The 16,531-nt window shown below is 44.9% G+C and overlaps 1 pseudogene; it reads right to left on the bottom strand.

The window, feature by feature from the left end:
* Positions 1-9,280, bottom strand: part of LOC136381443 (translationally-controlled tumor protein pseudogene) — a 45,921-nt pseudogene extending 36,641 nt beyond the window's left edge.
* Positions 9,281-16,531: the final 7,251 nt, after the last annotated feature.

Below are 16,531 nucleotides of genomic sequence, written 5' to 3'. Positions count from 1 at the left end.
TCATTATAGAGAGGGGAGAGAGAGAGAGAAGGGGGGAGGAGCAGAAAGCATCAACTCCCATATGTGCCTTGACCAGGCAAGCCCAGGGTTTTGAACCAGCAAACTCAGCGTTTCCAGGTTGACACTTTATCCACTGTGCCACCACAGGTCAGGCTTAATTTTTATTTTTAATTTTATTTTTTACAGAGACAGAGAGTGAATCAGAGAGAGGGATAGACAGGGACAGACAGGAACGGAGAGAGATGAGAAGCATCAATCATTAGTTTGTTTGTTTTTTTTTTTATTTATTTATTCATTTTAGAGAGGAGAAGGAGAGAGAGAGAGAGAGAGAGAGAGAGAGAGAGGAGAGAAGGAGCTGGAAGCATCAACTCCCATATGTGCCTTGACCGGGCAAGCCCAGGGTTTCGAACCGGCAACCTCAGCATTTCCAGGTTGACGCTTTATCCACTGCGCCACCACAGGTCAGGCCAATCATTAGTTTTTCATTGCACGTTGCAACACCTTAGTTGTTCATTGATTGCTTTCTCATATGTGCCTTGACCGCGGGCCTTCAGCAGACTGAGTAACCCCTTGCTGGAGCCAGCGACCTTGGGTTCACGCTGGTGGGCTTTTGCTCAAACCAGATGAGCTCGCACTCAAGCTGGTGACCTCGGGGTCTCGAACCTGGGTCTTCCGCATTTCAGTCTGACGCTCTATCCACTGCGCCACTGCCTGGTCAGGCTTCCCACCCTTTTTGATGTGGGGTGGACTTTGTAGTAGAGACTTCTCTGTTTTGTATATTGGATTAAAGGTTTTGATTTCTGCACTATAAAGTGGGGCAGACCTGGAGCTTGCTCTCTTGGTTCCTGAAATTAGCATTAGAGGAGAGAGCAGAGAGGAGAGCAGAGAGAGGCCACGTGAAGGAGGCCAGGGGAAGCAGCCAAGATGGTGGAGTGTTGAAGGAGAAGCCAGTTTGTGCAGAGTTTGTGCAGAGAGAAGGAGATGGGGAACAAAGGAGAATAAGGCTGGTGAGGTAGAAACCTTTGATTCTAGGAAACTCGGATGAGCCAGTAGCTTTGTGAGCACTGAATGAGTGGGTTTTGGAGCCCAGTGTGTGTTTTTACTTGCCTGCCAGGTGAAATCTAGGATTAAAGATAATGGTCTACCAGTTCTTGGCTCCATTGTTTCTTTACCGACTGTCTGAATCCAATGCAAACCTGCATGGGCCAGGCATCTGTGATTGTGGCCATGTATACTGGCTTTACAATAGTGTAGAAATCAAAACCTTTAATCTAATATACAAATAAGGAAGTCTCTGATACAAAGTCACTTATCTGAGGCATAATGGGATTCCTCATGAGAGTGCACCACCCCACATCATGCAATCAGTCTTAAAAATAAGCGTTAGGCTATAACGACCCAGCCTGCTTACAGCCTGTCCCCCACACCCAATACAAACTATAAGTATATATAAGCGAGCAAACATATATATCATATTCACAAACTTATTTGACCAACACTCTCTTTTTCTCTTCCCTTCCTAAATGAATAAATAAAAAATCTTTAAAAAAAATTTAAATGTCATGAAAGAGAAAATTAGGTGAACACTGTCTGGATACCGGATCACAAACAAAACAACACCTATAAAGGATATAACTAGGAAGAATGGGAAAATTTGAATATCAAACTATATATGAGATAATGCTATCATGTTGAGTTTCTTAGGTATGATAATGGCATGGTGGCTGCAAGGGAGATATCTTTGTTCTTAGGAGATGCAAGCTGAAGTATTTAGGAGTGAAGTGTCAGAATATCTTCAAGTAACTCTCAAATGGTTCCACCAAAAATAAAAATAAAATAATCTAGGAAAGTGTATTGACAATCAGTGAATCAAGATGAAAGGTATAAGGGTGTCTGTTGATTCTACAGCTTTTATTTATTGATTTTTTTTTTTTTTTTTTTTTTTAGAGAGAGAGGAGTGAGAGAGAGACAGAGAGAGAGAGAGAGAAGGGGGAGGAGCAGGAAGCATCAATTCCCGTATGTGCCTTGACCAGGCAAGCCCAAGGTTTCGAACCGGCGACCTCAGTGTTCCAGGTCGACGCTTTATCCCACTGCACCACCACAGGTCAGGTCGATTCTACAGCTTTTAAAACATTTCTTTTGGTTTGACATTTTTTTTATAAATAAAAGGTTATGGCTTGACCAGGTGGTGGCGCAGTGGATAGAGTGTTGGACTGGGACACAGACGACTCAGGTTCAAGACCCCGATGTTGCCAGTTTGAGTGTGCGCTCATCTGGTTTGAGCAAGGCTTACCAGCTTGAACCCAGGGTTGCTGGCTTAAGCGTGGGTTCACAGACATGACCCCATGGTTGCTGGCTTGAGCTCAAGGTCGCTGACTTGAGCAAGGGGTCAGTCAATCTGCTGGACACCCCACCCCCATCAAGACACATGAGAAAGCAATCAATGAACAAACTAAGGAGACTAAGAAGCTGCAAGGATGAATTGATGCTTCTCATCTCTCTCCCTTCCTGCCTGTTTGTCCCTATCTGTCCCTCTCTCTGTCACACACAAAAAAAGAATGCTTTGCTCAGGGAGGTGCTGGGTCACTGGGCGCCTCTGATTTGTGTAGCTCACCATTGCTGACTCCCATCTCCCCTATTGCCTGTCTTGTGTTCCAGGTCTCTTCCCCCTCGGGAGCAACAGCTACGGATGGAGGCCCTGAGAGCCTGTATCTCATCATTTTGATGCTGTGAAATTCAGTTAAAGGAGGGAACTAACAGAAGGAAGAGAAGGGAAGGCCGACAGCTGGCTTGTCTTGTGCAGACTCTGCTGCCTGCAGGGCTCACTGTCAGTCAGTCACTGCCCTCTGGTGGCGATCGGCAAACGTGTGGTATCCCTAACGGAGCCTGCAGCATCCTGTAGCCCTCACTCTTACCAGTGTGCACCCAAGTAAAGCACACTTATAGGTCAGCGGTCCTACAATCCCAATCTCTTCACCATTTTAAAGAACACCAACTAGAGCCTGACCTGAGGTGGTGCAGTGTATAAAGCGTCGACCTGGAATGCTGAGGTTGCCAATTGGAACCCCTGGGCTTGCCTGGTCAAGGCACATACGAGAAGCAATCAATGAACTAAAGTGAGGCAACTATAATCTTGTTCCCTCTCTCTCTAAATCAATAAATAAAATCTTCAAAAAAAAAAAAAAAAAGAAATAAATCCTTTAAAAAACAAACCAACAAACAAAAATACCAACTAGAGCCCAGCAGTGTAATGTGCTTTACAGATATTAATTCAATCCTCACGCCAGCCAGACTCAGAGGGGAGGTGACATGCCAAAGAGCAAACAGTTAATGTCACATCTAACTCTAGATCGAAGGCTATATGCCCACTACAGCCCAGCTGCTTCCAATTTTGATGATGTGATAATGACAAAATAATAGCAAGAAACATCTGTTGTGTGACTATGGGCCATGCACTGTACATTTTTTTTAAAATTAATTTATTTATTTTGTGACAGAGACAGAGAGAGGAACAGAGTGGAAGGGAGAGAGATGAGAAGCATCAATTCTTTGTTGCAGCTCCTTAGTTTCTCAGTGATTGCTTTCTCATATGTGCCTTGACCTGGGGGCTACAGCAGACCGAGTGACCCCTTGCTCAAGCCAGCAACCTTGGGTTCAAGCTGGTGAGCCTTGCTCAAACCAGATGAGCCCACATTCAAACTGGCGACATCGGGGTCCTGAACCTGGGTCCTCTACGTCCAGTCCAATGCTCTATCCACTGCACCACCGCCTGGTCAGGCTGCACCGTACATTTTAACTCCTTTAATCCACAGCAGCCCTAGGGGAGTAGGTTCTGTTAATAAGCCCATTTTACAATTAAGGAAACTGAGGTACAGAGTGTTTAAGAAATCTGCCCCAGGTCATTCAGAGAGAGGAGCACTGACTGGGAAAAAAAGCACCGAAAGAGCACTGGAAATACCCATTTGTTCAGTTTATAAAAGTTTATCATCTACTAGGTACAAGATTCTGAACTAAGACATGAATGTGCAGCAAGAAGACAACAAAACAATGCCACTAAGTGAAAAAGTAACTATGAGAAAATGTAATCTGTTTACAAAACATGGTGGTTTTTTTTTTTTTTTTTTTTTTTTGTATTTTTCTGAAGTTGGAAACGGGGAGACAGTCAGACAGATTCCCGCATGTGCCTGACCGGGATCCACCTGGCATACCGACCAGGGGGCGATGCTCTGCCCATCTGGGGCGTTGCTCTGTTGCAACCAGGGCCATTCTAGCGCCGGAGGAAGAGGCTATGGAGCCATCCTCAGCGCCCGGGCCAACTTTGCTCCAATGGAGTCTTGGCTGCGGGAGGGGAAGAGAGAGACAGAGAGATAGGAGAGGGGGAGGGGTAGAGAAGCAGATGGGCGCTTCTCCTGTGTGCCCTGGCTGGGAATCGAACCCAGGACTCCTGCACGCCAGGCTGACACTCTACCACTTAGCCAACCGGCCAGGGCTTGTTTTGTTTTTTAGCAAGAGAAGAGAGACAGACGGGGAGAGAGATGACAAGCATCAACTTGTTGTGGCACTTAAGTTGTTCACTGATTGCTTCTCATATGTGCCTTGACTGGGGGTGCAGCTCCAGCTGAGGTGGTGAGCCCACACTCAAACCATGACTTGCCGGTTTAAGAAACTGGGTCCTCTGCTTCCCAGACTGCACCACCACCTGGTCAGGCTACAAAATGAATTTCTGAAAATAAGATCCTCAACAAGGAGAATGGAATGAGTTTAGGATGTCAGAAATAAAGGTGAATGTGACAACTACTGACCTCTTCTAGGGAAGGGGAGAGAAGGCTTAAGTGAGTATAAACATTTTCACTACAATCCACCAGTGAAGCCTGACCAGGTGGTGGCGCAGTGGATAGAGCGTCGGACTGGGATGCGGAAGCACCCAGGTTCGAGACCCTGAGGTTGCCAGCTTGAGCGCGGGTTCATCTGGCTTGAGCAAAGAGCTCACCAGCTTGGACCCAAGGTCGCTGGCTCCAGCAGGGGGTTACTCGGTCTGCTGAAGGCCCACGGTCAAGGCACATGTGAGAAAGCAATCAATGAACAACTAAGAAGTCGCAACGCACAACGAGAAACTGATGATTGATGCTTCTCATCTCTCTCCATTCCTGTCTGTCTGTCCCTATCTCTGCCTCTGTAAAAAAAAAAAAAAAAAAAAAAAAAATCCACCAGTGAAGAATACATTGACAAATCCTAATAAGAGCTGGCTTAATATTTACTTCAATGAAAAGTTAAGGGGGGTGCTGCCATTCTCCTGAGAAATTCAGAAGAGGAGCTTTTCAGACATGTATTAAAATTCCTGCTCTTAATAAATAGATGCTGGTGATTTAATCTGACTTTCAGAGAATGTCATCTGATCATGATCACACTGCCTGCAACCAGCTCCTGCTCCAATCAGCTGCCTCCCAGGTTGCAGCAGCCCAGGTGTCCAGGAAAGTCCAGCTGTGATTTTGCCTGGGCCACGTCCCCTCTCCCTCTGGTGCTTCTTAGGGCCAGAAAAACCACTGCATTACTTGAGATTTCTTATAAGACCCCAGACTTGGTCCTGCTGGGCTGCTGTCAAGAGATTCACTCCTTATCTTGGTGAGACCCCCAGGCGAAGCAGCCTTCTCCAAGGCCTGGGTTAAAGACCACCTGTGCTGTAGCTGGGATTGGAGCATCAGGACCAGCGAAGTACCACCCCTCCTCACTAACACACACTTTTTTTTCCAGCTTGCACAGTTAAAACAAAATACTTGCTGAAATTCTGTAGAAAAATGAGAAACAGAAGGTTTCATTCTTTTTTAAAAACCACTTTATTAAGGTATGACTGACATACAAAATGTGTACAAACTTAATATACCATATTTCCCCATGTATAAGACACATCCTTTTTCAAAAAATTTGGGGTCTAAAAACCAGATGCATCTTATACAGTAGTGTAGATTTTTTAACTTGGATTTCCCGCTTTTTTGTGCTTGTTTTTGCGCTCATTGTTGAAGACAGTGATTTTTCATCAGACACAGATGAGGACAAGCTAATGGATGGGAGGTTTTTTTGTTTTGTTTTGTTTTTTGTATTTTTCTGAAGCTGGAAACGGGGAGAGACAGACTCCCGCATGCACCCGACCGGGATCCACCCGGCATACCCACCAGAGGGCGACGCTCTGCCCACCAGGGGACGATGCTCTGCCCCTCCAGGGCGTCACTCTGTTGCAACCAGAGCCACTCTAGCGCCTGGGGCAGAGGCCAAGGAGCCATCCCCAGCGCCCGGGCCATCTTTGCTCCAATGGAGCCTCGGCTGCGGGAGGGGAAGAGAGAGACAGAGAGGAAGGAGAGGGGGAGAGGTGGAGAAGCAGATGGGCGCTTCTCCTGTGTGCCCTGGCCGGGAATCGAACCCGGGACTTCTGCACGCCAGGCCGACGCTCTACCACTGAGCCAACCGGCCAGGGTGGATGGGAGTTTTGACAGTGGAATCCTGGAATTACTCTGGGCCCAGAGCTGGCATCTGGACCCAATACTCTCAGGTTTAAGCCAGGTTCATAGATGCAACTTCACCCCTTCAGTGATCCCTCAAAGTCAAAATGCCCACTGTGTCTCCTCACTAGTTGGGAGCAAGGCAGCGCTCTCAAATCCAGCTGTATTTGTGGGTGTTGAGGAGTCCCTCACATGTTCTTTCTAACCTTTTCAGTTAAAACTTTTACTCTGTTCTATCCATTAATTTGTTAGCTATCTGTGGAGTTTTATTATAGTTAACACACAATATTCAGATGTACAACATAGTAATTCAACATTTATATACCTTATGATGTGATCACCACAGTAAGTCTAGTAACTACCTATCAACATATAAAGTTACCACGATATTATTGATTATATATTGTTTTTACCATTCTTCCAAGGTAAAATATCCTTTTCTCTTTAGCTACTTTTTTTTTTAACTTTTTAAACTTTATTTATTTATTCATTTTTTAGAGAGGAGAGAGAGAGAGAGAGAGAGAGAAGGGAGGAGCAGAAAGCATCAACTCCCATATGTACCTTGACCAGGCAAGCCCAGGGTTTTGAACCAGCGACCTCAGCATTCCAGGTCAAAGCTTTATCCACTGCGCCACCACAGTTCAGGCTCTCTTTAGCTACTTTTAATGTTTTCTAGTTCTTGTTTTCAATCATTTTACAATGATGTCCCCAGGTAGGTCAACTGTCCCTTTGGGAACAAGGTACCCAGAATGTTGGAATTACCTGAATGAGCTTCCCTTCTCTGATATTTGGGTCAGTTCCTGGCTATCTTGGCAGCTAATGCCTTCAAATATATATATATATTTGTATTGTATCCAGTTCTTCTAGCTATTTCTAATAGAGGTGTTAGTTTACTACAAGCTGCTGTTACAGCTAAAAATGGAAGTATCACTGTTTTGGGTTTTAATTCTGTATATTTAAAGAATTACAAATAATATTGTTTTATATAGTTAATCATTTAATTTATCCACAGTTTACCACTTTCATTGGGTTTTATTCTTTCTTGTGTCTGTGACCGTCCATCTTGAATCATTTTGTATGAAATATAGCCTTTAGAATTGCCCCTAAATTTGAAAAAATTGTTCCATTTGGTTATTTTTTTAAAAATCTATGTCATTTTTTAATTATTATTATTTTTTTTTCATTTTTCCAAAGCTGGAAACAGGGAGGCAGTCAGACAGACTCCTGCATGTGCCCAACCGGGATCCACCTGGCATGCCCACCAGGGGGCGATGCTCTGCCCCTCCGGGGCATCGCTCTGTTGCATCCAGAGCCATTCTAGCGCCTGAGGCAGAGGCCATAGAGCCATCCTCAGCTCCCGGGCCATCTCCGCTCCAATGGAGCCTCGGCTGCGGGAGGGGAAGAGAGAGACAGAGAGGAAGGAGAGGGGGAGGGGTGGAGAAGCAGATGGGCGCTTCTCCTGTGTGCCCTGGCCGGGAATCGAACCTGGGACTCCTGCATGCCAGGCTGACGCTCTATGTCATTTTTTAAAGCTTTCTTGTTTCTGCAGATATTTACAAACTTTTTTTTTATTCATTTTAGAGAGGAGAGGGAGAGATACAGAGAGAGAAAGAGAGAGAGAGAGAGAGGAGAGACAGAGAGACAGAAGGGGGGAGGAGCTGGAAGCATCAACTCCCATATGTGCCTTGACCAGGCAAGCCCAGGGTTTCGAACCGGCGACCTCAGCATTTCCAGGTTGACGCTTTATCCACTGCGCCACCACAGGTCAGGCCTTACAAACTTTTATCTCTTTAAAAATACTGATCGCTTCTTGGCCTTTTGGCTAAGGTCAAGTGTAAAAATAGTAAGAATTGCTACTTTATACTCTTTCTCTGATAAATTTCAATGCCTGAAGTGTTTGTGTATTTCTGCATGTCCTCTTTCATGATATCTTCTTGTATATCTGGTTATCTTTGAAAATGTGCTGGAAGTTACTAAAAATAGGGTGTGTGTGTGTGTGTGTGTGTGTGTGTGTGTGTGTGTGTGAATACCTTGATGACCGAGTTAATACCTTTCTTATATTCATTTGCTCTGTCAGTCACTTGGGCACACCACTTGTCTGGTCCATGTTGCAGATTTTGAAGGCTGATTCCCTACATCTCCAAGACAAGTTGAATTTGAGAGACATGTTTATCTTTAGCTCAACATTTCTTGAAAGTGTTTTCATTTGGCATTCCAGTTCAAATATGAGATTATTCCGACTCCCAACTTTCAGCACTTTTACACTGGGATCTCTTATACTGCAAGTCCACCAACCTTACAGCTGAGATTCACAGGTGTCTCTTTCCATCATCAAATGCCTTGAGGCAAAGGCAGCCTTGGGTGTTTGAATTATGAACTCTTGGTTGCTTCTCCTAGAGTTTGAGCTCTAATTCTTCACTTTTGTTAGCTCTCTGGAATGCTTTTATTTTTAAAAAAACATTTCAACCAGCTTATTTTCTATGGAAGAGTTGGGCCTAATTACCCAGACCAGCATACCGGAATTGGCAACCCTTCACTTAAGTTTTCAGTATACTCCTTCCAGCCTGCTTGCACAAGTCCCTTCCTGTCCCGAAGAAAGGAGCAGAAGGGAAGCGAGACAAAGAAAGGGTGTCTGTTTTTATTACTTTGTTTAGGGGGAGTGGAAACTTACACTTACTCAGGAAAAACTACTTTTTCAGAGTGAGGAGATCCGGTGACCTGGAGTTTCTCCACTTACCTAATTTCATACCTTCAATTTATCTTCATTTTGTCCAGTAGGTCACTGAATAGGAGATGGCAGGGTCCAGACACTGGGCAAAGAGTGAGAAAAGAGCGGAGAGGTCGGCCTGAGGTGTTCTGGCCATGGGGCACGTGTGGTTGCTGGTGCACATCCTGGCACCGGTAGCAACAGGCAGGCAGAGAACGCGTTCGCTCGTAGGGAAACCAACAGAAAGCGCAGGACACACGACCACCCAGACCGGAACCACCCACTCCAGCAGCCAGAACATTCCTCTTTCACTAACGCCCGCGTCGGCAAGGGGCAAACGTCAGACCGGAAGTGGGAGTGCGCCCCGCCAAGGCCTTCGGGGAATGTAGTCTGCAGTCGAACCGGCTCCCGGGCACTCGCCGGAGGTTCCTTTCGCGCGTGTAGACCGCACCTGGCGGACCACGCGTCTGCCCTAGCGCTCGTCAGATACCCAGGGAAGCAAGTGGGCTTCCTTTGATACCTCTTTAAGGGGCATAACCAGATATCCCTGTTATTAATTCTTTTTTTTTAACTTTTTAAAAATTCTTTATTCATTTTAGAGAGAAAGAGAGCAAGAGCGAGAGCGAGAGCGAGAGAAAGAGAGAGAGAAAGGGAGGAGCAGGAAGCATCAACTCCCATATGTACCTTGACCAGGCAAGCCCAGGGTTTCGAACCAGCAACCTCAGCGTTCCAGTTCCATGCTTTATCCACTGCACCACCACAGGTTAGGCATCCCTGTTATTAATTCTAAATTTGGTGGTACAAACCTTTCTACCCGATGTGGTATCACCATTAGATGTCTTCTCGACCCGCCCCAGTCAAATCCCCCTTTAGGATCCTTTAACCCGAGAGAAAGCAATTTTGTGCTTTATTATAGTAATTAAAATGTAGTCTTGCTAGCCCATTTCAAAAGTCCAAATTCATAACTTATTCTTAGATGCCTCATGGTGTCAGTCGGCGAGTTAGTCCAGTTTGGTCTGAGGCAGGCGGCCTGCCCCGACAGGGTGGTACCCTCACAGGGAGGTGGGCACTACGTGCAGCTTCACCCCAGTCCCGTGCATTCAGTCACAGCGGGGCGGACTAGTTTCCTCTTTGGCCCCCATGCAGTCCACGTCTCTAACCCCTTTCCAAGACGGGTCATTCCCCAGTTTGGATGGGCAGCCACTGGGATACAGTCCTTTGGCTCCTCCTCCCTACTCTCAGTCTTCCTCCCTCCCTCCCAGGAGTTCCATGCACAGAGTTAAACACCAATCCCCATTTTCTAGCACAGCCTCCAGCTGTCTGTCTGGTTAACTTCACCTTCATTCTTGAGGGTCTGAGTTTATTTTCTATTATAAAAACAAAACAAATAAAAAAAAAATTACAGGTTTTTTTTGTTTGTTTGTTTTTGTTTTTTAGCCTGGCTTGTGGTGGCACAATGGATAAAGCATCAAACTGAAATGCTGAGGTTGCTGGTTCAAAACCCAGGGTTTGCCTAGTCAGGGCACATACAATGAGCTCCCCCACCTTCTCTCTCTCTCTCTATTTATTATTTATTTATTTATTTATTTACAGGAACAGAGAGAGAGTCAGAGAGAGGATAGATAGGGACAGACAGGCAGGAACGGAGAGAGATGAGAAGCATCAATCATCAGTTTTTTGTTGCGACACTTTAATTGTTCATTGATTGCTTTCTCATATGTGCCTTGACCGCGGGCCTTCAGCAGACTAAGTAACCCCTTTCTTGAGCCAGTGACCTTGGGTTCAAGCTGGTGGGCTTTTTGCTCAAACCAGATGAGCCTGCGCTCAAGCTGGCAACCTCGGGGTCTCGAACCTGGGTCCTCTGCATCCCAGTCTGACGCTCTACCCACTGCGCCACCACCTGGTCAGGCATCTTCTCTCTTTTTCAAATCAATAAACTCTTTAAAAAAATTTTTTTAAATTGACTTTAGAGAGGGGTGAGGGAGAAATACCAATTTGCTGCCCAATTCATCTATGCATTCAATGGTTGATTCTTTTTTTTTTTTTTTTTTACAGGAACAGAGAGAGAGTCAGAGTGAGGGATAGACAGGGACAGACAGGAACGGAGAGATGAGAAGCATCAATCATTAGTTTTTCATTGCGCATTGCGACACCTTAGTTGTTCATTGATTGCTTTCTCATATGTGCCTTGACCGCGGGCCTTCAGCGGACTGAGTAACCCCTTGCTTGAGCCAGCAACCTTGGGTCCAAGCTGGTGAATTTTTGCTCAAATCAGATGAGCCCACGCTAAAGTTGGCGACCTTGGGGTCTCGAACCTGGGTCTTCCGCATCCCAGTCTGACGTTCTATTCACTGCGCCACCGCCTGGTCAGGCGGTTGATTCTTTTTTTTTTTTTTTAAATCCCATTGATATGAGAGAGATTCACTTAGTTGTTCCATTTAGTTGTGTATTTATTTATTGCTTCTTCTCCATGCCCCGACTGGGGGCTGAACCCACAACCTTGATGTTATCAGGGCGACCTCCAACCAATTCCACCCAGGGCTTAAGGGTTCCAGTTTAGAGAACCAATCATGTGGTTACCCTATTCAGGATCCACTGAAATCCTGTCTTGTGATCTTTGGCAGCAAAGAAAACCGATGAATTGTTCTATCCTTTTTTCCCTTGGCACATGACTACTGAGACTCTGTGGGCTTCCATGTTTTGTTTAGGGGCTACTCCAGAAACACTCCCTTCCATTCAGAAATCTCCAGTTAGTTGTGGTCACCTGTGTTCCATCCCTCCCTACTCCCTTACCACTGCATATACACTCTTTAGGGGTAGACAGCAAGCTCTCCCAAGAATTCCAGGTGGCAGCCCAGAAGTGGGTCTGTGGTTTTCTCGAGGACGGAGGTACTAGCTCCAGTGATTTCAGATATCCACAATCTTTCCAGTCATTCTCTTGGTGCCCGAGTCCCCTAGCCTGTGGGGAGAGGCAGAGGTCTCATTCCAGGAACACAAGGCCCTTCTCCTCTGGACTTGACCTTTGTTGCATGGTTACATGTCAATGGGGATTCAGGGATGAGAAGGATGTGCAAATCTCACACCTCCTACTGAGTCCTGTGGGACAGTGTGCCCAGTCCTGGGGCACCCTTTAGAATGTGGGGTAACATGACATTTTGTTTTCACCTTTGGGTCTTTATCAGTAACTCCAAGCCAAAATCCTATGACAACTTTTCACTTTTGAAAATGAGCATTAAAATTCAAGAACAATTGGTAATTGCTAGTTTCTTAATGAACATAGTAAAACAAAACCCCATTAGTTATTACAGCTAATACTTATCTGGTCATAGCATATCAGCTATACTTCAGGTCGAAATTTCTTGGTTCCTTTATCCACTAAAATGTGTTTGTCCAAAAACCTTTTTTCCAAAATTATAAGGCTTCCACTGAAATTAACCAAAAATTAGTTCTTTCACCAATTCCTGCAAATAATCACTTATGTTCTCATCTACATGCAGCCTTTTGCTCCCCTGCAACTTTTTAAAAATTTACTGATTGATTTGAGAGAGAAACATCAATCTGTTCCTGTATCTGCTCTGACTAGGAATTGACCTGCAACCTTTGTATATGTGGATGCTGCTCTAACCAACTCAGTTATCTGACTAGGGCTCCCCCACCCCCTTTTAAAAGGGGTGACATTTGAGAGAGAAGGGGAGAGATAAAAAGCATGAATTCAGAGTTGCATCACTTTAGTTGTTCATTGCTTCTCATTCGTGCCTTGATGCAGCAGGCGGGGAGGGGGGGGCGGATCAAGCCAAGCTAGTGACCCCTTGCTCAAGACAGCAACCTTTGGGCTAAATCCAGTGACCTTGGGATCACATTAGTGATCCCGTGCTCAAGCTGGTGAGTCTGCACTAAAGCCCGCTGGGGTTTCCAACTGGGGACCTCAGCATTCTGGGTCAATGCTCTATCCACTGCACCACCACAGTTCAGGTTTAACTGGTCCTTCAAATAGCACTTCTAGAGAGTATGAATGACTTTGCTTGATTTTAACAGGGTCAATACCTCTCTTCTTTCTTGGGCTTGGATTAGCCTCTCACCCTTGGAAGCATGAATGTCTATTTTTCCTCTTCCTAAATCCTTTAGGCACACTAGATGTACAGGCCAAACAGGCTCATACCCTAAGGAAAACCAAGCAGGTGGCTTTATGGGAGAGACCAGATAAGAGCAAGGAGGCCGACTTTATTAAAAAGACTAAATGTTCAGAAAAGCATATACAACAAATACCTATGCATCATGCTTGGTTAACAAATATTAATATCATGCCATATCTTTTAAAAAAATATAAAATATAACAGTTTAAACCTTCATTTTCCTCTCCCTATTAGCTCTAGAGCAGGGGTCGGGAACCTATGGCTCGCAAGCCAGATGTGGCTCTTTTGATGGCTGCATCTGGCTCGCAGACAAATCTTTAATAAAAAAAATGTTAAAAATATAAAACATTCTCATCTATTATAAACCATTCATTTTCTACCACTCATGTTCACGGTTGCGGGTGGTTGGAGCCAAGCACAGCTGTCCTCCGGGACAACACCAAATTTTTATTGGATAGTGTGTAACGTACACGGTTGTTGTATGGCTCTCACAGAATTACATTTTAAAATACGTGGTGTTCATGGCTCTCTCAGCCAAAGTTTCCCAACCCCTGCTCTAGAGGAAGCCACCACTCTGAAGCGGATATTTTAATACTCTCCTACTTTTACTTCACATGAATGGGTAAAAAATTGGTATGAATTTTCTAGTTATATCACACTGTATGTACTGCTATGCAACTTTATTTTTAATTGTTTTTAATATGTTAAGCATGTTAATACATGTACATTCAGCTCAACCATTTGTTAAATATTTTGAGTATCTCCTGTATAGGGGACAGAGCACTAAACAAGATACAAAAGTAGATGGCTTTGATCTTCAAGCTGCTCCCTTGCCATGTTGTCCTTTTCTGTATGTATGTTATGCTTCAATAACAGGTACCCTGCTCCCCCATCTCTATTCTTACGGAGCTTACCTTCCAGAGTAGGACATAGAACAAATAAAATATTTAAAATGTCAGGTGGTGGTAGGTATTATGGAAAAAAATGATGCTGGGAAGGGAGATGGAATGTGCCATGGAAGGGGACTGCTATTTTGACAGGGTGGTTAAGAAGAATCCTCTGTTAAGAAAATCTAAAGCAAAGATCTGAATAAGGTAAGGGAAAGAAGATTCTAGGAAGAGGGAACAACAAATCTAAAAGGCTCTGAAGTGGAAGCCTGCCATGTGTCTATGTTACTGCAGGGGGACCAGGGACCAGAGCAGTGTCCAAGGAACATCAGTGGTGAGTCAGACAAATACATGGTGGCAGGTAGCAGAAATATAAATACTATGTAAGTCTTTTACTTTAGCTTGTATCCAGTAAAATGTAGAGCTATCAAGAGGGCTTTGAGCAGATAAGTGACAGTCTTAGATTCTTAGTGTCACTCTGACTACTGCACTGCAAATATAGACAAAGATGGAAGCAGGGAAGCCAATTAGGAGGCTATTGCAAATATGTATCTGGGCCATAGATGACGGTGGAGACTTGGGCTAGGATGGTAGAAGCAACAAGAAATAGTCATCCTCATATCCTGCAAGTTAGCAGATCAGACTTATTGAAGCTTGAATGTGGGCTGTGAAAGAAAGGAATAAAAAATGGCTCCCTAGGCCCTGGCTGGTTGGCTCAATGGTAGTGTGTAGAAGTCCTGGGTTCAATTCCCAGTCAGGGCACACAGAAGTGACCATCTGCTTCTCCACCCCTCCCCCTGCTCTCTCTCCTCCCCTCCTGCAGCCATGGCTGAATGGTTTGAGCAATTTGGCCCCAGGAGGTGAGAATGGTTCCAAAGCCCCGCCTCAGACAATGAAATAGCTTGGTTGCCAAGCAACAGAGTGGCAGCCCCAGATGGGCAGAGCATTGCCCTGTAGGGGGCTTGCCAGGTGGATCCCAGTCAGGACTCATGTGGGAGTCTGTCTCTGCCTCCTTGACTCTCACTTAATAAAAAAAATTTTTTTTAAATGATTCCCTGGTTTGAGGCTTAAGTAACTGGAAGATAGGGTTACCTTTTCCCAGATGGGAAGATAGAGGGAGGAAGAAGCTTATGATAGGGCTAGGAGATCATGAATTAGTTTATTTTTGGACACATTCAACTTGAAATGTCTCATAGACATCTAAATAGAAATGTCATGTAGACAGTTGGTCATATGAGTATGAAATCCTGACTGGCGATGAAATTTTGAAGTTGTCCACAAGTAGGTATTTAAAGCCATGAGATAAGCCCTGGCTGGTTGGCTCAGTGGTAGAGTATCGGCCTGGCGTGCAGGAGTCCCGGGTTCGATTCCCAGTCAGGGCACACAGGAGAAGCGCCCATCTGCTTCTCCACCCCTCCCCCTATCCTTCCTCTCTCTCTCTCTCTCTTCCCCTCCCGCAGCCAAGGCTCCACTGGAGCAAAGTTGGCCCAGGCACTGAGGATGGCTCTATAACCTCTTCCTCAGGCGCTAGAATGGCTCTGGTTGCAACAGAGCGACGCCCAGATGGGCGGAGCATCGCTCCCTGGTGGGCGTGCTGGGTGGATCCTGGTCAGGCGCATGCGGGAGTCTGTCTGACTGCCTTCCCGTTTCCAACTTCAGAAAAGTTAAAAAAAAAAAAAAAAAAAAAAAGCATAAAGTCATGAGATAGGATGAGTGCCCCAGTGAGGGTCTCTTTAGAAAAGAGATCCATAAACTGAGTCCTAGGAGAATTCCATATCCAGTACAAGGGATAACAAAACAAATCCCTGGAGAAGTAGCTATCATAAAGTACATGGAAATCTAGGTAAGTGTGCTAACCAGGAGCCAAATGAAAAAAAAAATGTGTCAAGGGCAAGGAAGCAATCAGTGGTAGCAGATAATGCTGAAAGTTGAAGTAAAAGGATTGGAGAAAGACCATTGGATTTAGCCCCAGGAAATCCATCAGTGACCTTTGACAAGAGCAGAAACAAAAACCTGATTGGAATGGGTACAAGAGACAATGGAAGGAAAGGAATTGGAGATAATGACTATTAGACTCCTTTATTGAGGAATATTACTATTAAGGGAAGCAAGAAATAGTGGCAGGTGGAGGGGGTGCAGTATATGTAAGATGAGAAAAAAATCACATTATACTGATGAGAAGGATTAGACAAGAATAAAAGAAATGCAGGAAAGAGGACAATTTTAGGAACAATGTCCTAGTTTAAGGATGGGATCTAATACATCAGAGGAGAAATTGGTCTTAGGCAAGAGAACAGAGTCAACCATCAT

The sequence above is a fragment of the Saccopteryx leptura genome, chromosome 9, assembly GCF_036850995.1.
Source record: "Saccopteryx leptura isolate mSacLep1 chromosome 9, mSacLep1_pri_phased_curated, whole genome shotgun sequence".
Taxonomy (NCBI): Eukaryota; Metazoa; Chordata; class Mammalia; order Chiroptera; family Emballonuridae; genus Saccopteryx; species Saccopteryx leptura.
The sequence above is the reverse complement of the archived record's forward strand: the minus strand, read 5'-3'. Positions and strand labels throughout refer to the sequence as shown.